The sequence below is a fragment of the Sardina pilchardus genome, chromosome 18 (genome assembly GCF_963854185.1).
Source record: "Sardina pilchardus chromosome 18, fSarPil1.1, whole genome shotgun sequence".
Classification (NCBI taxonomy): domain Eukaryota; kingdom Metazoa; phylum Chordata; class Actinopteri; order Clupeiformes; family Clupeidae; genus Sardina; species Sardina pilchardus.
The window spans coordinates 14,268,303-14,293,116 of NC_085011.1; the positions used below are offsets into that span (position 1 = coordinate 14,268,303).

At 47.6% G+C, this 24,814-nt stretch overlaps 2 protein-coding genes across 5 annotated transcripts in view; both read right to left on the reverse strand.

The window, feature by feature from the left end:
* zmiz1a (zinc finger, MIZ-type containing 1a) overlaps nucleotides 1–24,814 on the reverse strand; it is a 120,077-nt gene that overhangs the window by 84,033 nt on the left and 11,230 nt on the right. For all 4 annotated transcript variants that reach the window (XM_062520054.1, XM_062520056.1, XM_062520057.1 and 1 more), the window contains exon 2: nucleotides 10,263–10,381. The gene's annotated coding sequence lies outside the window, so the exon portion shown is untranslated. The remainder of the gene's footprint in view (nucleotides 1–10,262; nucleotides 10,382–24,814) is intronic.
* Nucleotides 1–24,814, reverse strand: part of rps24 (ribosomal protein S24) — a 102,514-nt gene that overhangs the window by 27,028 nt on the left and 50,672 nt on the right. The gene's annotated exons all lie outside the window — the stretch shown is intronic.

A 24,814-nucleotide genomic window follows, 5' to 3' on the forward strand; every position in this document is an offset into this window, starting at 1 on the left:
TGCAACTGAGGAAAACAAAGTTATCACTGTTATGGGAGATTATTATCATTCATATTCAATTACCGTCACCTTGTTTCAGCTTGATTAGTAATTACGGAATTTCACTATTTCGAGATGAACGGCACATATTTCTAATGGCTTAACTTCCCGATTGGTAAATGCCTCGGTAGCCTTGGACGAGTTCAAAAGGCTGCCTTTTCATTCAGACTCAAAGAAGAGCAGCACACAGCCGAGCCTGCCAAGTGCCAGCCTTGCAGCATGGCTTCCAGAGCTCAGCCAAGTGGACCAGACAGCCACAGCCATGCAAGCCGGCCCGGGGAAGTTACAAATCAACAGCCATGACACAGGCAAGGAAGAATGCACCGGCGGATGCTGGCCCTTCTCGCTGCGTGCAAAGGCAAACGAGCACCTAACAATTACCAGCGCTGTTTAGTGTGTGTGTGTGTGTACATGTGCATGTGTGTGTGTGTGTGCGTGTGTGTGCTGTTTAGTCTGCAGAGCCAAATCCCTCTTTATTGGCATCCATTTGTCAAAGACCCTCAGTGTCGATCCCGCTAGAAAAAAAAAAAAAAAAAAAGGGAGGGCCAGTCAATGGGAGAGGACTGGACTGGACTAAACCAAAAAAAAAAAAATCATGAGTGAGATTCCTTTCCAGGAGACAGGCATTCCTCTGGACTTGGCTCCTTTAACGACGGGAAAGCGCTTTAAAGGGGGGGCACTAAACGAGCTCCGGTGCCCAGAGGGTGCTCACTTCTTCAAGATGGTGACCTGAGCTGCAAGCTGTGGCATATAACTTTCCAAAACGCCCGGCCAAGAGTGATCCCACTCAGACAGAGCGAGCTGGCTTAACACCAAGGAAAATTGGAACCAGGGTTTAAAAACATATGCTCCGTGCATCACACAATTCTCAATAACACACACGGCAAAAAAAAAAGAAAAAGTGTGGCCTGCAGCCATTAGGCCGGTGAATCTGAGCACAAACACCAATCTTATCATCAAAAAAAAAAGAGAGAAAGGAATCATTGGCTTTCATCAGCAGTCATTCGAGGAGCATTCAGACTTCAGCACGAAAACACAGCACAAAGGTTTGTACAAACACCACAGAAAATTGGATTGCGGCAAACACGGCGTGTCAAAAAAGGGCCATGTCGGTAGCACACAGCTCCTGTTAGCACAGGTCACGAGTGCACGCGCACCAAATCATTCGATGCTTTTGGAAAAACAGCTTCCTCCCCGGTTTCATCACCTCGCCTCTGCCTTTGTTAGCACTCGGAAATGCCTGAAGAGGGGAATGAAAATATTGGCGTGTCCTTGCAGCTCACTCGCCTCGCTCGCTCGCTCGCTCGCTTGTGCGCCCGCGGAGCGCCCGGTCTCCGTGCAGCTGCGCCGTGAGCTCAGCCTCAGCCAGGGCCCCGGCCAGAGGGTCAGGTTTCACTCGGCGATAGCGCTGAGGCGAGCGGGTTAACCGAGAGAGCGCCCACATCGTTACAAAAACACCCACATCCCCGTCCCCGCCACAATAGTCACAGCCCAGCGGGTTAGGAGCTAGTCAACAGGAAACCGAAAAAGGGGAAAAAAATCATAACACATAAGATTGCAGTGATTTCTAAAGGCTTGCACCACGCGCGAGAGATGAATATCAACTGCTCAGAGAGGTTTTATGTGACATGAAAAATTCACGGTCTACATTGTAAAATATGTTTGTGTCTGTCTGAGAAGACATGAGAAAATATTTTCTCGACGTAGGAAATGACTAGTGCAAACATGTTTGCACAGAGCACAATTCATCAAAACATGCCCTGATGTGAGCATTTCAAAGACAAACGGCAAGGCAGATCCTAGCCGTGTGGGTTGTAAAGTGTGTGGTTGAGGCGTTGTTTAAATGTCAAATATTCAATGTTTTTCCCCCTGCATAGCAACACAGTATTTTATCATTAGAGTGGAGGCCTGAAAGCGCCATGACTAAGAGCAGTGAAAGGCTCCGCTAATCAAATAACACAGTCCATCATGGCGGAGCACTCCGTGATATGACAACCCTTATTGTTATTCCACTCTGTTTTCCCATTAAGCCCAGGGGCTCCGAGTGATTTCAGATGAGTAAACTCTCCCATTATGTAGGGCCCTTTAAGCGTGGCACACACACACACTCAGAGCAGAGGGAACACCACCACTGCTCCGGAACCCGGCCCCGACCCGGCCCGGCCCCGCCCCCTCTCCGTCGACAGGGCGCAGTGCAGTCAGTGGCGCTGATAAGGCAGAGCCGGGGCCGCTCGGAAGCCTGCGGGCCCCACCGAAATATCTTCTCTGACAGACAGGAGGTTACATGACACCACACGTGCAGCTGTCTAAATGTTTCCCCTGCCTTTCATTCTTTCTCTCTCTCGCTCTCTCACTCTCTCTCCCTCTCTCTCTCTCTCTCTCTCTCTCTCGCTCTCTCCTCTCTCTCTCGCTCCCCTTGCTGCTCCCCGCTTCGACATAAATACTTTGACTTTCTTTTGTAGAGCAGGCACGGGGGTCAGTTTTCCGAGGGCCGAGCAGTCAGGAGTGGAGCGGGAGCAGGATGGATGGGGTTGGCCCGCCACGGCGTACCGCGACGCAACCCAGAGACAACCTCAGCCGTTCTCAATTAGGGGGGTCAGAGGACTGCAAATAATTCACTCTCTGGTATCTGGCTCTGGAGGGAACAAACCTCCCGAGCGGAACTCTCTCTCTCTCTCTCTCTCTCCGCGCGCAGCTCGCTGCCTGAAAAAAGCCTCGGTGGGGGGGGTCTCGCTGGGGTTTGTGTGTGAAAGAGATTCTCTGAAGTTGGTGCGGGCTTTTCAGACTTTCTCTGAACCGTGACTGTTGCTTGAAAGGACCCCAAAAAAAGAGTCCAGTCCACAATCAAACACTCTGTACTCTGCTCATCAACGTAAATGCTACTCAAAGGAAACGCTTTAAATAACAGCTCCAGTAGGGCCTTAGATGAAGGGACCAGAGGCTCTGGAATCCCCATATTTCAGGATCTCAGACAACTCCTGACCCCCTGAGGCATTCTTCCTCCCTCCCTGCCCCCACCCTAGATCTGCTTCCACTCTGAATACGTCCTCGCAGTAATCACAACTTAACAGTGAGTTTGGGACTTCTTCTGCTAATTACACACAATGCTAAGGACACCCCCGACTCCCCCCCCTGTTCCGTCTGTGTTCATTAAGGAGAACATGCAGACCTAAATCCAACCCTCCTCACATTCCTCTCCATGCCCCCTCCCTCCCTCCCCCCCTCCCTCGTCTCCCCACTCCTCTGGAGGGTGTAGAGCCTGGATGAAATCTCACTTCTGATGAAATCATTTCCATTCAGAATCCGGACTCCCCTGCTGCTTTTATAACGCTCGCCGCATTCCTCCCTCTTCGCGCTGCATTCACACACATCCTTTACCGATTCCATAAAATATCATCCTGCGCAGACGCTACTTAATTGCTTTGTTTCAACGATCCCGCCAGGGCTGGCGAGAAAGCTGCGGGCCTGCGGTTTTAACGCGCAACATCTGCAGGTGTGGAGCCTCGTGCGCACGGAGCCAAACGAAAAAGAAGGAGAGAGAAAAAAAAATCTGAAGGAGGGCGAAACAAAACACCCAGAACATCTGTACGCCTTTATGGAATTCATAAAAGCCGAGTTTTCAATGGCGCAAATGAGAATATATGATTGGCAGAGCTGCGAGCAGACATGGATGTAATGCATCAAGATGATCGCTGTCAAATGAGACTAAAATGGGAGTTCATCAACAGAGGCTGTACAACGCGAGCAGGCCTCACCTGCACTCCATCATGCATAAAAAGTGAAGGAGCAGTAAATAAAGAGTTGTAAAGCTGGTCTGGTCGCTCATAGCTTCATGCAGTACAAAGTGCAGAGAGACGAGCTGCATATTTTCCTTGTTGAGAAACAGAAGAGGAGCAGAAAAGAACAATTCCCACCCATAAATGAAAACTGACATGTTACGGAGCATCCATCAATCTGCGATTGAGACATACAGAAGGTCGTTCCGTGTTTTTATAGCCCTTTTCTAGCCCTTGTTACCGAAGATGAAAAGACTTTCATATATCACAAGCCACACATTTGTTCATTTGTTTATTTAAAGCATCCAATACCGAAACCTTTTAAAATAGATCACAAGACCTTCACTTAAAGAGTAGCGCAAACAGACCATAAGGCCCTCAGGAAAAAGAGACCATCAAAAAGTCCACTCAAAACTGGCGGCTCGTTTTGTTCCTGTAGTGAATACAAACTCATTTTTTTGCTGGCGAAAACTAGTAATTGACTTTCACAAAGCATTAGGCTGCGCCACAATGAAATTGATGTCCCAAATACAGGGCTATTACAATACCAATGGCACAGGGTTCAGCTCGCACATTCATATTTATGTTTGTGTTCATGGTATTGAGCAGATGCTTTTGTGCAAAGCGAGAAAATCAAATCGCTTTAACAAGACCAATATTAGTCATAGACTAAATAGAGTTTAACACAATAATAACAATAACCATGAACATACCGCGACTCAAAATCTTTAGACACAATTATCTGCTTTTTGAAGACGCAAAGCTTATTAGAACAGCATTAGGTAAATCATTCCACCAGCACAGACTCACAAAAGAAAAGAGTCTTAACAGTGACCTCTTCACTGTTGATGGAAGATCGACATAGCAGACTCTTATCAGTGGACAGCAGTGGGCGAGGGGACATAGAGCTGAATCGTTGAATTAAAATAGCAAGGTGCGGATCCAATAAATATTAAAACAATTACTGTAGAACTGAATCAGAAATTAATATAAAATAAAACAAAATAATGTGAAATGGTAACATAACATTTGCCAGAGTACCATGACAGCATACTACCACGTTATGCTATGCTACTGAGGTAGCACAACTTCTACCATCATTTCATGCATCATAGAATAACTCAATAGGCATATAAAAATTTGTATAGAGTAGTCTCAAACCGTTTTTTCCGACTATTGTGCCCACCCCTAGCGAGAGTAGCAAATCATAATGTAAAATTAGCCTCTTTCTCTCTGCCACCCTTGGCTCAGGTGTCCTTTCTCTCTTAACAGCAGTATAATGTCCGCAGAACAAGAAATTCAAGAGACAAAATAAAAGTGAGATGGCACTCGTCCATTTTAATGCTTACGGTCACCCACCTCCCTTCAAGAGAGTATTACACATTCTCGGAACGAGAGTAATGCATTAACATACCGAAACATAATTGGCAAGAAATGTGCAAAGTTCAGAGGGTCTGTTGCTGACAACAATGCCATGCAAAAGTTTTTGTAGTGCCAGATCTTTTTCTATTAGAGCCATCTGTCTTTTTTCTCCGGCATCTTTCTCACAATGCTGTTTCTAGTCATTAAGTCTGTATGGCATACTGTACGGCTCGATATGGCTACCAACCAAAATATGCCTTGTGTACAGTGTGCTGTGTGTGATTCTACAGACACAGGCTCAGTGGGGGCAGCCCGTGGTCTCTCTGCGCTCTGTGAGCTGGCTCCATTCATGCTCAGGAGTCTGTGACCGCCCGTAACCACACCATTTGCGATATTATTCAAATGAGTGCATTGTTTTGCTGTTTGCTGACATGAATAAGGGAGCACAACATAGCAAGATTAAATCATTCAGAGAGACAATCAGCCTCTTGTGCTGCCGTGGCATTCGAAGTGTATCGTTCAAATTATGGAGGCCCATTAATGAATGTGTCCACTCCTGATGCCGAGTATATTACAGTCATTCATCAGGCCGGCCTGACAGGCCAGGAGAAAACATCTTCTGTAATCATGGAGCATGTCAGCGATGGCAGGCAGTTATGTTCATTTCAAGGTTCAAATGTTATTTTCCCACTGAGTGATAGGCCTGAGGAAAGCATTCCTTCAGCTCAACAACTAATAAGGCACCCGCACTTCTCCGGCGTAGGGCTCGATCTGGCCATCAGAGAGAACAACACGACGCGCGTCGTCCAGGGCAGATCTGATTCATCACATCAGCACTGAAAGCCACTTCAAGGAACACATGACATGGTAATGCTGTAACATGAAGAGATCGTTTTTGTCCCCATTAATACAATAAATAAAACAGACTACTACTGATGGTTTAATCAACAAATGGCAGCTTCGAATAGCCCCGAGGGAATAACGTAACTGAGTACATGGAAATACAGGAGGAGCCCCGAGTCTTTTTCAGCACTAATAACCGAGCAGAAGATATGGCCAGGGCTTTGAATGCTGGAGAGCCAAGCTGTCTACTGGCCCAGTAAAAAAAAAAGGCCCCAGCACCCCGTGCTGTTTCGTAACTGGCCATCCGGCCAGCCAGAGTCCCTGGACGACCGGCTTCACACTTCGACCCCCTCTAAACAAACTCTTCCGCGCACCGTGGGTGGCACTCTCTCCGGCAGCTCAGAAAGGACACAGGCCCCCCCGCTCTCCCCGTGGGAGCGAGTGAGCTTAAGGACAACCAGAGGAACACAGAGCACACACTGTCACTTGAGCGGAGCGCGCTCCTCTTTTCATGCCCCAGAAAAAGAAATGACAGCATTCTGTCCAGCAGTGAAACATGTGAGATGCCCATGTTACTGTATGCGCTAGTTTAGCATCAGGGGCAAAAAATAGAACAGGGGGGGAAAACGTACAGCTAACAAAGGCAAGAAACACTCTGGTTATACAATAACAAAAAAGACACTTGCTTCAGGGAAGAACGCCCCCCCCCCCCACCCCAAAAAAAAACAACAGCGCTGTGCCCAACATCTTCCGTGCTTCTGAAGAGTGTATTTTCTAGAGGGTAGGCACTGCGGGGGGACATAAATCAAACGCCCCTGAAATCCACGGAGGGGAAAAAAAGGGAAAAAACTTGAATGTGATGTTAATTCTTGTGGCGTGAGCTAATCCAGCAAGTGCTGACAACCTTCTCTTTATCATGAGCGCCACGCGCAACACAAGCGCCCGCCAAAAGAGAACTTTCCAGAAACCCTCGCTGTCAAACTCATTTTCAGCCCTTACACCCTGGGCTCTCTGGCACGTGCGCGCATTGGCAATGCACGCACAAATATGTCAGCTGAATCCATAACAGCAGCCCTAGTACACACACAGTGGAAACGGTACACTTGCCTCTGGTTTCCATATAGGCTAGCTAGCTTGTCCCAATACAGCAATTCCGCCTCATTGGGATATGGAAGCCCAGTGAGACGATGCTATTGGTATGAGAAAGGAGAGACCATTTGATTGTGACGACTCCTCCTAAAGGCTGGTGCGGCGTGAAGGTCGCCGAGCAAATGGGGCAGCGGAGAGGAGACGCTGAGGGGTCTGATCAGCACGCTCGTGTGTCTGACACATCGGCCTCGGCACTCTGCAGCTGACTGGGTGACCTCCAGCACCCCAGTCTTGCGCACCGCTGTGGGCTACTGCATGTCTGCGAGGATGTCTACTGGGGTGTAAAATGGCTTACAGATCAGGGGGGAGAAAGACAAGGGGGACAACTAGAGGGAGAGAGAGAGAGAGAGAGAGGTAGAAATATGCTGCCTCTTTAGCCTGTTATGACACGGGGGGGAAGCAGTCCGCCTTTGCAGCTCAGCAGAATAGATCTTTCCACTTCTCCAGCACCTGTGTCTCTGCGGAGGGCACATTTAGACTCCACTTACCCCATTATGAATATTGGTGTTTCATTATATACGGTACACGCCTATTAATCTGCTGCACTTATTCCAAATAACGCTGTGGTCAGGATCAGTGGCTGGTGCAACAGCTTGCCGGAAGCATCTGTGGCTGCTCCATGTTGCTCCTGCTGCACTGCACGCTATTTAGCACACGTTTGACCCTGCCGCTAGATCACAGCCCACCCCCCCCCCATGGACAAACACCTTCTGACTCCGCTGTTTAAGCGTAGCATCTTAGCACTAGCCTGTTTGACCCTGCCGCTAGATCACGGCCCCCCCCCCCCCCCATGGACAAACACCTTCTGACTCCGCTGTTTAAGCGTAGCATCTTAGCACTAGCCTGTTTGACCCTGCCGCTAGATCACAGCCCACCCCACCCCCAATGGACAAACACCTTCTGACTCCGCTGTTTAAGCGTAGCATCTTAGCACTAGCCTACCTACACATCACTCCCTGTGGTGTGATATTAGCCAGATACTGTACAAGCAGCGGCCCTTTCTATCGGTATCACAGGTATTTATTTACTGTAAATACCTACATCACTTCCTGTTTATTACCGTGTGATGTAATAATAATTTTCTTAGATGAGGCAGCCGGGGGCTTTTTGTTCTATATTTTTGTTTTATAGAACAGTAACTGAGGTATCCTATAGGTCCATTTTGTTTCATTGTGATAGCAATTTAATTTGAATAGAAGTATTTACAATGGAGTAGTAGACTAGTACAGCATGTCTAGCATTTAGACAAAGATAATAATCTTAATCTTTAATCTTAATCTTTAATAAAGGAGGACTGCTTTTTATATAATGTCTCTCTCTTAAAAAAAAAAAAAAAAAGCAGTTGTTTAAAGGAACAGCTCAAATCTGCATGATGCCTTGTCATGCAGAAAGAATTGTTTTATAATCTAACCTTTTGAATTATAAACTGAGTGAACCGTGAGGCCAGTGAAGATTCACACCTCTACCTGCTGCAGCACAGAGCTAAGTAAGGGATCATCAACGACGCGGGCCTTTACACTTCGATAAGTGCTTTATTTTGGTTGGTTTAAGTGCATTATTTAAGTGCATTATTTTGTTTTTTAGTGCACGTTCCAAATAGTGCAGCATCACAATAGGAAATTTTACCAAGCAGTGGTATAATGGGTTTCTAATAATTAATATAAACGTGAGGATGGACGCTGGTATGCGTCCGGCTCGGCCCCGGCCCGGCCCAGGCTGCAGCGCTGCCGAGAGGGAGGCCAACCTCTGGCTGGCCGTGTCGCTGGTCCAGGTGGGCGTGTGGGTGGGTGGGAGAGGAGCTGCAGCTGGGGCAGGAGCAGGACAACAGGCGGGCGTGCAGGCGTGCAGGCGGGCGGTTTCGGCCCTCTCCAGCAGGCTGACGTTAGCACACTAATCGCTTTAGTTTATCCCCCCTCAGCTGTGTGCCAGGCAGATGTTTGTCAGGCCGCAGCACTGCTTAGCATTCACACTGCACTAAGCGAGATTACCCACTACCGCGCGCCACACTTTATTTATTTATTTCATTCCGGCTGTCCCCAATTCTTAATCCCCTGACAGAATAAAAGAAAGAGTGATAGATTTTGCATTACACACATGTGTCTCTGTGTGAGAGGCCATTTGAAAGAATTTTTTCCTCCCCGCTTCATGCCAAATATTGACAGCCGTTGACAACGTCGAGTGAATTAAAAAATATAGCGCGCACACACACACACACACGCCCCGCTCAATTTTGGAGAAAAATATTTTCTCTGTGAAAGTCTAAATGACAAGAAACACTGGCAGTAGGAAACATAAGACACAGTCATCTGACTCCTTTTTTTCCCTTTCCTTCCTCTGTTGTTCCATTATGCAGGTGCTGGAGCCCTGAGGGCCCGAGGCAGACACAGGGCAGAACCCTGCACAGACCAGCGTGGGGGAGGGAGAGGACAGATAGAGCACAGAGAACAAGAGGGAGGGAGAGAGAGAGGGAGGGAGAGAGAGAGGGAGGGAGGGAGGGAGAGAGAAAGAGAGGGAGGGGGGGAACCTCGGCACATAAACACTAACAGAGCCCTCAGCTCAACTCTATTACTCACGGTGCCCCAGGTGGTCCAAATGAAAGCAACATGCTGTGTGTGCATGTCATGCTAGCCCATAAGGTGGGACTAATGCCACGTTGGTTACACACTCCACCATACACACACACACACACACACACACACACACACACACACACACAAAGACACATGTACAGTCTCCGTAAAACAAAGTCAAACACAACGACACAGACTATTTGGTACCACAACTCCGCTTTTTCTCCAGGAACTAGGAGTGTGAGGATGGACCACATATGTTATATATAGTTAACACCAGCAATCAAAGTGAGGAAAACATCTTAAGATCCCTGGGATCACATACTTAGAAAAAAGAGCAAAGAGCCGTCTTAGCTAAAGCTAGTTGCATGGCAGTCGTGCAGATGAAGCATAAAGCACTTTTAGCTATAAGCCTTCAATGCTTAACTGCAACCTGCTATATTCTAACAACATGTAGATGATTCCTAAATGAATTCAACCATGTGAATATATCCCATAATGTTGTTTCAACGCTGCTGCTCACCTGTGAGTGGGGAAGGTCTGAGCTGTGGTCACCGGCCCCCCCCTCCCCCTCCCTTTCCTTCATGTAGGCCGCAGGGACAGTCCCTCTGTCCACTCTGCTTTAGCCAGCGTCCGCCGCACCTGTGGACAGACAAGAGACACGACACAGGCGTTAGGTTCCTCTCTGACTGGTACATAGTGCTTGGGCCATGGGGGGGTTTAGTCTCTCACATAGCGCAGTCATGACTGGGATGTTTTTTAGTGCAGCTCTGCTCCAAAGAGCTGTTTTTTTGTTTGTGACGCTGAACAGGTGACTGCAGTCACATCAAACAGGAAGGGCTGTAACTCAAGCCAGCTGCCCTGACAGAGCCAACCGATGCAGACCGACGCTTGCCCTGCCACCCACCCTACCCCACAACACACACCACCCCACGCCTCCACCCCCCCCCCCCCTCCCACCACCCCCGGGGCTGCCATGCTGCTCCTCCAGAGAGCTCAGACAGTGTCCTTCCACAGAGGTTATCACACTGTGTCGCTCCCGCTCCAAAACTCATTACACACAGCAGTTTAATATGATACAATTCCTCAACGCCTCGGTAAGCTCCTTCACAGTTCACTGCCAGGTAAGGACGCGGATGAGGAGGGGGGGATAAAGAGTGTGTGTGTGGGGGGGGGTGGGGAGGGGGACTAAGGGTGTGGGCGACACTTTATGTAATTGTGCAAGTGACATAAACATGTATGGCTCTTCATGTCACACAGGCAAATCTGATTTATGAGTTCACAACTCATGGCACATTGACAGGTAAGCCTATTAAGGGCCTATTATTAACCCTGGCCAGTGATGGCAGAGTGAAGTCTCTGGGTGTGTGAGTGTGTGAGTGTGTGTGGACCGCGGAGCTGCTGGTCCTGCCGCTCTGCACGGAGAAGGTCAGCTATTAATGCATCATATCAGGAGGAGCTCCAGGTGATAATGACGAACCCCTCAACAGCAAGCGCTTCTCCAATGGCCGTTAACTGGATTGAATGGCCGACTCCCTGGGAAGGAAATGAATCTGGGGTCCGAAAGGCGTCGAGCGTGGGAGCCGCAGCGGGCCGGGGCCGGGGCATGGGAGGGTGTTTAGTGGACGGTCAGCGAGCAGACCATCTCGCACTTTCCCAGCACCCAGTCATGTTACGGACGGTGGTGTGCGCGAGCCGCTTGGCGTCCGGCCAGCGTCCTCACATGTGGGAGACCACGAGACGACACCACGCTCCAGGGATTGCTCTCGTTTTATTCACTTTACCAAATGTCCTCCGTGACTGAATTAAGACATGTCCGAGCTGTAGCCCACAAGCGGCGGGCCTGGTAACTACTGTCATCAGATTTCACACAAGCTGGGGCTTGAACAAGCACAAGGATTCTCATAAAAAATGTCTGCTTAGATTAGCAAATTAATATTTGTAGACGCTATTAAATGAGACTTCAAATTGAACAACTGCAATCGTATATCAGATGGTTAATCAGGATGTCTGGCTTTCAAAATATTTCTGTGAAGCTATTTTACTATTTATGCAAGTGGAAGAATTGACCATTTCCTGGAAAAATAATTACGAAATGTAAAATAGGCTACTTCCAAGAGAGGAGGATATTGCCATTTCTGCATATTTGAACCTGCTAGAAAGCAATCACTGGAATATGCAAACATTCATGGGGAAATAAATGTACTGGAAAATTCAGAGCAGATCTCCAATTGAGTTTTGTGAGGAAAGCTGGAGAAAAAAAGAACAAAGACACCACTTCCACCAGCTCTTGGCTGCCACTAAGCCGTTCCCAGTAAAGAAAATAGCTTGCTTTTTTCCACTAGGTGCTTTGATGGGTGAATGTGGGGACATCCACAAAACTTTCCCTTCCATCACCCAGTAGTAGAGGAATGAATTGAACTGGCGCGATTCAACAACAAAAAAAAAACACACAAAAAAATCCTCCAAGAAATTAATCGTGTTAAACAAGGCTAATTTCCTTCTCATCCGTGACTGTGTGAGCTGATAGTCGCCTACGCTACGTGTGGCTGCTGCGGAGTCAAAGTGTCTGCTGGAGTCTCCTCCACAGTCAGTCAGACGGGGGGCTGTCTCATGGAGGATGCATTTCAGAGGACTCGTCCACGTGTCTGACACCACATCCATCCAGATCTACAGCAACTGCAGCGACCGGCGAGCGCTCAGAATGCTTTTCTCAAGCCCTGCGTGAAGTGCTCCTCTTCTCCGCCAGATAAGCCATCACGGACCAGTTGACATTTTAGTCTGTATGTTGGCAAACACAAACCTTTCGGGGATCATTCTGCAGCCCACTAAACATTTCGTCACCGTGACAGATCCGAGGGAAGGCCCCTGCTCCCTCATACTGTAGCTCCTGTGATATCACAAGAGGGCTCCCAGTGATCAGACTACCGTAATTTTATTTTGTCTCTTGAATTTCTTGTTCTGCGGACATTATACTGCTGTTAAGAAAGAAAGGACACCTGAGAGAAAGAGGCTAATTTTACATTATGATTTGCTACTCTCGCTAGGGGTGAGCACAATACCCGTAATTTCCCGACTATTAGCCGCGGCTTTTACATTGATTTTGCTAAATTTCTTCGGCTATGAGGTTAATACAGGGGGGCAGTTAGTATGGTGTTAATATGGTTTTGCTTCTTTTAACTTGTATAAAACACTGTCCTGCGGCTTATACACAATGCGGCTTTTAATGCGGGAAATTACTGTTCTAATGCTCATCTCTACATCTCCGCCTCCCGCTCCAAAACGGACCCTTGATCACCTGAGGAGAACCAGCTGATTCAGCAGTGCAGGCCGCTCATCATGCCACAGGCTTAATGATAAGGTGAAAGGTGTCTTTCTTTGCACAGCAGGTACTAAGCAGGACTAGAAGAAGCCTGGTGGCAAAAAGCCATAAAGGATCCATGTGCATGCACAAAGACATTCCCGCTCAAATTGGGTGCAATTTCAAATGGGAGCCTTTAAAGAGATGTGGTGTGTGAGGCGGCCTTCTGCAGGGGGGAGAAAAAAATCAATTCTCCCACTAAAGGAGCCATTTTCCCCCAGTCCCAAGATAAAGAGCTCCGCGACGAGCCGTCAGATGCTTATCGGGAGGAAATTAGCAGAGGAATACGATTTCATAAACAAACAGGTCAAGTGTTGAGCCACACACATGCTGTCTCCTGCTGCTGCTGCTGCTGCTGCTGCTGCTGCTGCTGGAGCACATGAGATCATCAGCACAAATACCCCAAATGAAAATGCTCGGGATAGTTTCCCCTTACAAGAGGTTAGGTGCAAAAAAAAATTCCTCCGGATATTTGCACCATGAGGACGACGGCGCACATTTTATTCCACTGGCAAGAGAGGCCGTCTGGTCTGGTCTGCAGTCACACATGGGACCTGCTCCAGACCAATCAAGCGCCAGTCTTGAGCGCACGAAATCGTGCAACCCGGAGTTGGAGCAGAGTGCACTCTCGAGCCCTCGCTCTCTCTCTCTCCTATCCACACGACAGCTAAATAATGCAGCTTTTGTTGAGACACTTCGCTCAGTTTTGCACTTTCCTTCTCCATTACCATGTTGCCAATCAAGAAAATGACTTTCAGATCTGAAGAAGGAGGCCCTTGAGGAACCCCCTTTTTCACAGGCAGTGAGTGAGAGATGCACAATTCAGCAGGCAAAGACGAGTGGAGAAGATAAGATCATCTCAAACAAGGCATTATGAAGAAATGTGTAATAGCTAGCTGCATTATCACACTTAGATGAGTTTAGCACACCCCAATACAATAATTGTAAAATGTATGGGGAGCACATTTTTTTCTCCACAAATAGTCCTGTGGATTTTATTCCATTCATCTCTATTCCACTACCTATGATATCATGTTGTTTCTCTTTGTTTGGATATTTGAGATAAGATCTCCAAAGGCACCTGGCAGAAAAAAAAAAACATGTGCTTTCAGCACTGCTGAGGGGAACTGTGCGCAATAGGAGAGATAAGAGAAGAATGCCTTTGAAAAGAAGACTTGTGATAACAGTGTTAAGTGGCTGAAGTGACAGCAACACACACCTGTTTTACCCAGGTAAGGGAAGAGGGCCTAATCACGGCTCCCAGGCAAACCATTGATGGGTTAGCACTTACAATGTAAATTCTCAAGTGAAAGCTCTGGGGCACTACACGGTGAAACAAGCTGCAGTACCGCCAGGGCAGCTCAGTCATAAATTTGGCCTCTGTTTCGGTTTCAGTTGACTGTCAGGCAATTTGTCCTTCTTGTGATTGTAAACAGAATCACAAGAAGTACTTGACCAAACACAAATTGATCTATTAGACAATCTTTAAATGGGAAATCTTGAAGGAGGAAAAAAAAAGAAAACGTTGAAGGGCAGAGCATGTTAAGACTTCCTCTTGGCCTTGCTGTGTCCCCTCTTCAGCTCAGCTTTCACTTGGTGGCTGTTTATCATAGACATAATTAAAACAGGGCTGTTCCTCACAGCCCATCAGCACAGCAGTAAAAAGCTAATTATGCAGCATTTTGCTATGCTAATGCAGGTGATTTGCTTCATGCTGAGCATACTTCCCCAGCGTCCTGATTAATGATTCATTTGCTTCCAGTAATCCAGTGCTATGACACCTTTTTATCAACACATGTATGTTTAACTATTGGATAACACAAAAACAATTCAACAAAACCAATAGCATCACAACACTAAAGTGTTACACTGATTATTACCTAGAACATTCCGACACCCTTTAAACAGGTAGTCACACTACGTGCATCTTACACTTGAGTCTGTGGAAAAGCCGCCCTCGGTCTCAACGTGCTGGTTACCATCTTCTGCAAACAAAGCCACACACAGCCATCGGAAAAGACCGGTGTGGCGTTCCTTCCCCTCGTGTGTTCACTGAACCAGACCTCTTCGTGAATAGCGCTCGCCGAGAAGAGTGTCAGAGGTCGCGCCAAGGGCAAAAGCAATGAAGGTGGTCGCCGCCGGCTCCGTCTCAACTCTCCGTTACACACGAGGAGAAGGACAGAGGTAGAGAGCGCTGGCCTCTCCATAAACCCGCCTCGTCTCTCCCGGCCCAATCTCTCCACGGTGTCAATCGGCCATGAGAGAAAAAGAGCGGGGGGGGGGGGGGGGGGGGAGAGAAAGCTCCGAGAGAAAGAAGGGAGAGGACATGTTTTCTTATTAAGGGAGAGAGAGTGTTGATGACAGCTTGCCCACAGCTCAACCCCTCTGCAGCGAGCCCAGCGCCGTCTTGGGGGAATCACGCTGCCTGATGCGTTCATTTGTAAAAGCTGTCAGAGGCAGCACTGGAAATATCTAATTTTCCCGCCGACCGATACCTCATCAGTCAACGCTTCAGAAAGGTCAGTTGCATTACAGCGTTCGCCGTCAGTGCTCTCCAAAGCGAAGCCCCGGCCGGCGCGTTTAAGACAAATCACGACCCGATGAGAAGAGGCAAACAAAAGTTAATTAGAGAGCTCACGCCTATGGCCCGGTCATGTGCGTGGAATCTTGTTTTTCCTTCTCCTCTCCTCTCTTTTTCCTCCCCCCCCCCCTCTCTGACACCACACGAGCTCCAATAATGCACAATACAAGCAGTAGCTTAGGAGGGGAGAGGAGAGGAGAGGAGAGGAGGGAGGGAATCAATACCATTATCTCAGCCTGTCACGCAGCACAATATTAAAAATACAAAGGAAGAAAGAGATAGGATGAATCCATGAGTAAATGTGTGTGGGAGGACGGTGTTGGGTCTCAGGGCTGAATAATGGAGCTTAATCCTTGGAAGGGAGAGGGGCTCTTGAAACAGGAGTGCAGGCAGCTGATGCTGCTGCTAGCAGGGATAAGGAAGATGAAGATGAGCACGCGGCACAGGATAAGGACGCGGAGGGTGATGCATGTTGATGCATGTTGAGCCCACACTACAGGATGGGACACAGCACAGCACACTACAGGATGGGACACAGCTGCAGCAGCATGCCAGAGACCAGGCTTCCACATGGCCAACCGAGTTCAGCGTTACACAACACATATGACAACAGCTACCTGACTGCTTGCACTGCAGCCTGATACGCACATGTATGTGCACGCACGCACGCACGCACGCACGCACGCACGCACGCACGCACGCACGCACGCACGCACGCATGCACGTAAGCAGGCACGCACGCACGCACACTACAGCTTCAACTGCCTCTGCCAACCGGAGGGAGAAGACACACACCCAAAACAAACAAGTCATCCTCTGGGGAAACCGGAGCCCTCTGAGATCACCCCTCCGTGTTTGTGTGAGAATTAATCAGCAGAGTTAAGATGCTATCAGTCCATTCCAACCATCAGTCCACTACTACGCCACGGGCCCTCAAAAAATGGACAAGAGGGGCCAGACATTGTGTGTGCCCCACTGAAACGTGGGAAAGCTTGATCCGGTCGGTGCCCCCTTTTTTTTTTTTTTTTTTAACCGTCGGCCGTCATCAATCCCAAACGTTTGCCACTTTTTGATACCCGAGTGCCGGTGGAACACGTACTACTACCACTGTCTGTATTTGATTTCGAAAATCCATTGAGTTGTGAATCCGAATGCGTTTCCACCGGCAGGCGGCTGTGCATTATTTAGGGCCGCTGTAATCTGCCTGATATCAAAGCGCGTAAGAAGATACAGATGCTACGGCGGGCGGGCGGGCGGGCGGGTGGTTGGCGCAGCGGCGCGGCAGCTGTGGGAGGTGAGGGCGCTGCGTTTCACGTTCGCGCTTGGCGAGCTCACGCTCTGGCAGCGCCACTTTCTGCCCGCCTGAAAAATGAATGCAGCAAAACAGGCGGCGCTTCAGGCCCTCTCTCTCTCTCTCTCTCTCTCTCTCTCTCTCTCTCTCTCCACCGCTGAGGAGCAACAAGATCAATTACACAGGGGAGGAGATGTTCCTCAGCTCCACAGCAGGAGGACCCAGGGAGGGAGGGGAAGAGAGCGAGGGAGAGAGGGAGAGAGAGAGAGAGAGAGAGAGAGGGAGAGAGAGAGAGAGAGAAAAGCACCTTAATGAGAGAGGTTTCCATTACCTCCATAAAAGGCATAAGTGAGTCACCCTGATGAAGCAAAGCAGTAATAGCCTTTTCTCCTCTCCTCTCTAATGACACTGGAAGTGGATTACGCCGCCAGTCCCGCCATTCGCTCTGTTTATCATTTATGTAAATAACAGCTGGAGGAGCGATAGCTACCACACTGAGAGCAGGCAGCGATGGCTACGGAGAGAGGGAGGGGGGGAAGGGAGGGGGGGAAGGGAGGGGAGGGAGGGGGTGCTGGAGGTGCTTTTATGTGCATCTGAGATGCTTCCGTTGAGAGGTGGGCTGTGCGGAGTCAGACTCATAATGGGCAGCTTCAGCAGGGGGTGAGGTGTGTGTGTGTGTGTGTGTGTGCACGCCTGGACCAGAGCCAGCCATTTCATACATGTCTCTCTCTCTCTTTTTCTCTCCTCAGAGGAAAACATGTTGTGGCCTTTGTGGAACGAGAATCTTTTCAGGAAGATCCACATAGGAACGTTACATTCTATATTTTCAAAACATGCCTTTGTGTTACGAGGTGTGTGTGTGTGTGTGTGTGTGTGTGTGTGTGTGTGTGTGTGTGTGTGTGTGTACTGTGTGTGGTGTGTGTGTGTGTGTGTGTGTGTGTGTGTGTATGTGTGTGTGTGTGTGTGTGTGTGTGTGTGTGTGTGTGTACTTTGTGTGTGTGTGTGTACTGTGTGTGTGTGTGCCAGCTTTAGTGAACGGTGTGTGTGCAAAGCAGAGGTGGTAAAAGGGGTGAGAGAAGGAAGGAAGGAGAGGATTTTTGCTTTGTATGCAGGTAAGGGCACAAGCCCAACTCGTCTGCATCAGCCAAGTTATTCTAATGCACACCATCTGACTGAAGGGGATAAAAAAAGCATCAGCAGAAATATACACAAGTGGCAATAATCCTCTGCCCTGAACACTTGTGCCATGCAATAAGCAAACTGTGCTTATCACTACCAACCACTGCTCCTCTTAATAACCCCAGCCATGGCAGCCCTTTCAGGCAGATCTCTGCTCTGAATTTAAAAGATTCTCTCTCTGTGTGTGTGTGTGTGTGTGAGAGAGAGAGAGAGGTGGAGAGAGAGAGAAGAAAGAGAGAGAGAGGTGGAGAGAGAGGAAGGGGAGAGAGAGAGAGAGAGAGAGAGAGTGTGTGTGTGTGTGTGTGTGTGTGTGTGTGTGTGTGTGTGTGTGTGTGTGTGTGTGTGTGTGTGTGTGTGTGTGTGTGTGTGTGTGTAGTGCATATGCCTGTGTATGTCTATAGGTGAACTAAGTGGGCCCAGATAAGTCAACAGCCCTGGGAGCACCCTGTCGTGCAGCTACTGCATGGCCACAGAGGACCTGTTTTATAATGGCTGTCTGGAAAATGAGAGCTCGTTTCCCGTACACAAGTGGAAAACTGAGATGCAATCACTCAACATTAACTAAATTTCAACAGAGTACACAGTTACTGTGTCCAGTACCCACAGATTAAACACACACACACACACACACACAGGCATAATTCAAACAGCTGAAACAGAAAAGTTGCTGAAATAAAACAGACTGAAGTATAGGGGCACAAGCTGTGCACCAGTGTGTTCTGGGTAACCACTCTTGGCACCTCCAGCTCTCTTTGCTAGACCACAGCGATGCCTGGACTGCTCATTCTAGCAGGGGTTAGAGTTGGGCTGGAAACAGGCCAGCCTTTTCTGCAGATGCACACTTCCCATTGGTAGCATGTGGCACCATGCATTTGGTAGTGTCATTCCAAAGGTCAACCCCACAGACTCCAGATCTAGTTTATGACAAATGCTTTAGTGCCATTATCCATGTTCAGTCTAATCTAAGCACGGGGCACAGAGATGCTCATGTTATGAAAGCAGCAAAAGGCAGGGGGAGGATTATGTAAATATTAGTTGTTGACACAAGAGAGTGACATGCCATATTTCAGCTCGCTGGTAAGCTTGGCTGATCTCAGGGATGATAATATACCCAGCAACCAGGAAGTCAGAACACCACACACACACACACACACACACACACACACACACACACACACACACACACAATCATTCGGATGTGGTACACCAATAAAATCACAACACAAATTAAAAGCTGAAGTAGCTTATTCTTGTCTTGTTCATGAAATTTGATTTACTGTGACTGTGCCATCAACCTTCACCAAAGACACAAAATGACACAAAAACAAGCAGAACTTTCTTGTTCATCTCTAATAATAACAAGAAATCCATAAATCCTCCCATCAGAGTGCAAATGAGATGGGCCTCAGACGGTCTCTGTCATGTTAGCCGCTCCTCATGACTGGCCAGTCCACACATCACCAGTCAAGGCAAACTGCCCACTTGAATGTTCCAGAATGTTAACAGCGACTTGGACACTGTCAAAAACGTCATGTAGCTACCTTTCTGCACTTAATAGGAAACCACTAGCCTGGTGAAATGCTCCAGCACACACCAAGATGTGTAATCATGTTCATGTCTGCAGCATGGAGAGAGAGAGAGAGAGAGAGAGAGAGAGAGAGAGAGAGAGAGAGAGAGATGGGATAAAAAACAGGAGGCGGTGAACACAGTCTTCTGTGACTGCACCTTCTCAAGGAAGATGGCAGGCAGGTCCCCCTAGGCTGCCTCCGAGCCGGCACGGCATAACCATGCGTGCCAGATCGCCTTGGCTTCACTCTGGCTTCAGCTGACAGACACGCACGACATATCCCCGCAGACCTGACATGAAAATCCAGGCTGTTAGTGGAACACACAAAGTCGGCGCGGGTGTGCCTCACTACACCAGAGTCTGACGGCCATTTCGCCTGGCGAGAGAAGGGCCTGCAGTGGCCGGCCGCGCTCGTCCGAAAGAATGCTGAGAAAGCCACCCCGAGGCAGCCGCGGACATTACGATGACAAAGGCTCGTCTGCCCGCCCTGACATTCCCTGTTTTCCCAGCTGACTGGTGTGGGCTGGTGGATGGCTCTCAACCTATCTTTTGACCAGTAACCAGACTTGGACGAGGCGGAGGGAGCTATGGACGGTGGTAGTGTCGTGGTTAAGGAGCTGAGCTAGTGTGAACGCTTGAACTAAATATACTGTTGCAAGTTCACTTGAGTATAAACTATCCACTTTAACTAATGTCACTTTAGCCCTCCGGGGACAACGTACAGTAATCCCTTGTAAGTCCCTTTGGACAACAGTGTCTGCTAAATGAACACATGTAAATGTACACAGAGCACTAGTAACATCCATCTCTGAGGATGCAGTGGACAATCTGCGGACAGACAAACCCGTCGGTCTGCGGCCTGTGGAGTGACCGCTTCCGCTGGACAAGCGCAGCTGTTTGATCTCACTGGGTTGAGGCTAACTACCCGAATGGACAAAACAAACACAGGAAAACGCAACTGGGCCACTGTGGAGCTCTTTCCACTACAATCCCGCCGCGTGCAAAAGGTCAAACTGTCACCATGTTGCCACAGGCCAAAGCTCTCAGCGGGAGCAGCCCACTAAAGCGATGGCCGTTGCCTTTCAGGGAATGACATGGCGCTCGGGATCAAAAGGGGAAATATGACATGTCACTTTCCTTGGGAAGGTTTGGAGCAGAGAGGAACCATGTTAATTATAACGGTGCTGTCGACAGCTGTGTTTGTTTCATGCCGAGATCGTTCCCCGAGACTAGAAAACAAGGACTCCTGATGGTCCTCTCTTCTTTAATTAATGCTTTTCTTTCACGGTGAAGAAGGGAAAAAGTGCTGTAATGTCTTTCATAAAACTAATAACTCCTGCCAAGGGCAAATTCAACTCTTTTAATGGGGAGATATCACTACAAACCACTAATTCCTCTGACAGATATTATCAACTTGAGATTTAGAAATTGTGACTGATATTTCATGTGCCACCAAAATATAGAAGATGCTTTGAATTATTGATAACCTTGGAGCAGGATGATTTTAAACAGCTCTGCTCCTTTTATCAATCATTCATGTAGTTTCTATCGAAAACACTTCACTCCCTTAAGTATCAGATCACACTTCAAGGAAAAGGACCCACACACATACACACACACACACACACACACACACACACACACATACACACACACACAGACACAGACACACACGTCTTGCTTCATTTGAAAGGCCAAAATTCACTAGGGCAATTAAGATATTGTAACCCTATTATGACCAACTCCCCTCTGTTGGTGCTGTCATATATCTGATTACATCTGCACTATGAAAGGAACCTCATTCTTTGCAAACAAATCAATATCTTACAATGTAGACAAGGAACCTCCTCATTCAATAACTTTATATTCAAGACAATGCTTTCACATGATGCTAATTGTGTTTACTGATTAACACAGTCGGCAACACATGGTGTGAGAGATCTTTTGCAAGGCGAGAGGAAAAATGAACTAAATATGGGCTACGGAAAAAAGCTTCCAAATGGGCGTACATTTTCTATTAGCTCATGCCTTGGGCCGTCGGCGAGCGAGCACGATCAAACAGAACGGCTTCTCTCCCTCTACTCCCGCGGAATGGTACACAGAGAAGTTCCGTGCGACCATGCTGGTGCCAATCTTCCAATTAGCGTCCGCGTGCAAGTACTTCTGCCCTGGTCTCACGGCATGAAAGCCTTGTACACCAGCGCTGACAGCAAACCAACCTCTCTGGCCCTGTCTTGACTTCACAAGGGACCAGCGGCTACAAGACAGAAAATCAGCATTCTTTGTGTTCGTGTAAATAAAACGGCTTCCAAACATTCTAGAGCATTAGCCATAACCTATTCTGAGCTTTAAAGAGTACAAAGATGTGTTACTTTGTGCTATATGCAACTAAGTGGTTGGAAGACGTGGAAAATATGTTTGTATATGCAAGGCAAGTGTTAGTACACAAGACTGACTATTACATTTCCTTATAAAAAAAAAGACTATTCCCCTAGGATTATGAAAAGCGGTATTCTAATGTAGATGGTTTTAGCAATATCTCTGTACCTGTGACAGTGGCAAGATGAGATTGAGCAGTGAGTGAGCAATGGTTTTAACAGTAAGAAAGCTATGACTTATAGCTTAATGAAGTGAAAGATATGTGTTTGAACAGGATCAGTAGCATGAAAATGTCTGAATTAACCCCATCTGTCACATTCTCACTGTACTGTCTGTCTTCAAGGACTGATAAAGAGCTAGTTAGCTACAGAATGTGCTTGTTTAATATAGCATAGGCCTACTGCATATTGTACGTGTTTGTTTCATATGAGAATGTAAATATTACTCTGCTTGTTTTTGGATCACATTCATGTTATGAACTCAAAGTGGCTCAAAAGGATTAAGAGGAAAATCAGCCTCAGCCAGATCATTAGAAAACATCAAGATGGACAAACCAAGTTAGATCTTAGATAATACCATATATTAGACAGCATCAGATAGATCATATAGATTAGGCTACTTGTTTCATTGGAACTGATTTCTTAGGGGAAATGCACCCATTGCAATGCACTCATTTTTTTATTGTTTACCATATGATGAGGTTTTGGAAGGGAGAGGTGAAGGCTCCATCAGTGAAGCACACAGATGACATACTGTAACTCAGAAGGTCAAGGATTTCCTTCGATGTCAGAAACAGTCCTTCATTCTGAGCTACTGAGCGATCTCACCCGAGTTGTCTGAAAGCACAACCCATCATCCTGACCGCCCCTGCGAGTGAGTCAGCCTCAATCATGAATTATGTCCCATTTATCCAGCAGTTAGCCTATCTGCGGCACTCCAGTCCTGACGGTAAGCTCTTGCGAGTGAGTTTTGACAGGTAGCCTATTTTCTAACGCCACACACACACAGCAGCATACCTCACATTTCACAGACAGCTGTAACATAGCCTCAAACACCGGAATAAAAGGAAAAAGGTCCTTCAAACATGTCAGAAACAAACAAAGAGCAACAGCGAGCCTTACACAATGCAACAGCGCTAAATGATCTAAATAAACAGAAGGACTGAAGAGGGAACTCCCCTCCAAGGGACCAAATCTAGCAAAAGCTCATATTTAAAGAGATGGATGGTGTATCAGAGGGCTTTTTTTCCCCCCACCACTCAGAGCTCTTCCTTAGTTCCTTGAATTTAGCCCCACATTTCCGTTATGATTAAATTATCTTCTGATTTACTATCTCCAAATTAAATTCTTTGCTAACACACTCTTGTGCACCGCACGTATCTGCCATACACCAAGGGCTTGCACATTTGTTTCCTTAATAATGGCTTCTCTCTCTCTCTATCTCTCTCTCTCTCTCTCTCTCTCTCTCCCTGTGGATGCGGTGGCAGGCAGCGTGAGCAGGATGGCGGTGGACTGGACTGGACTGGCCACTGCACTGCCTTTGTGATGAGCTGCCTGTGTGCACCATGACTATCAATCAGTGTTGCTGGAGATGGCCAGGCTTCCCTGCGCCGCCTGTCTCCATGCTGCCGGGCTGCTGCCACCACCACGTCCCCCCAGTGTCACCCCCGCCGGTTAGAGACATGCCTCTCAAGGACCCTGCCCAGCCAGCCAGCCTCAACACTAGGACTTCAGCTCGGAAATCCCTGTGACACACTGAACGAGTGGCTGCTGCAATGTGCAAGCGTGTCATTTCAGGAATAGGACATAATCCAAACACATATTGCCGAGCAATAATGCCTAGCAATGCACTCAATGGCAACATGATCATTTAAGAAATGTGCAAATTGATAGGGGGCCAGTCAAAACATTCATTTGGCTGTTTATAGTTCTTTCCCTTTCATCCTGTATAGTGCAACCAGGCGTCATCATTTTAGTCTCTCAGATATTATAGCTTATGAATAAAAGGCTTTTGCACCAGCATCAGTAAAGGTTCACTACAATTAGGGTAGGTCTACTCCTGCCATCTGTATTTAACAGTAACACGGTGTCTGCCAATCTTGTACAGAGAATGAAAAGAGTAGTATGCACTGTAACAGTAGGGTCCTGGCTCCAATGTCATATTATGGAACTCTCGGCCTTGGTTTCAGGTTCCCTATCAGTTAGTACATCTGCTTTTTTTTCCAAAATGAATGATTAAATGTTGCATAATATATTGCCTTCGCAGCAAAGCCCACATAGCTGGTGAGGAAGTGAAATGTGCTGTTCTAAAGCAGCACTAATTATCTACCAAGATGCTTTTGACAGCAGTCCCTGTGCCACTAATCTCACCGTTGGCGCCGTGCCAGTCTGCGCGTTTATTTATTTGATTTCAGTCATTGTCAAGAACAGGGTAAAGGGCCGCATCCAATATACGCGCGGGAGGGAGCCAGCAACGCCTTCTCACAGCATTCACTCAACCTTGCAAATCACTACATCAAAACTCATTTCCAGACTGTTGTGAAAAAATAATCACATGATTACTTCTGGGACTAGGGAAGGATTTCTGTGGCGGAGAAATACACACTGTGCGTTTTTAAAATTGGCGAAAAGATAAATGAATTAGTGTCATTTCCTACTGTAGACTATATCAAAAGAATTGCAGCCTTCTTTTGTTTTTAAGCCAATAAACACCAAAAT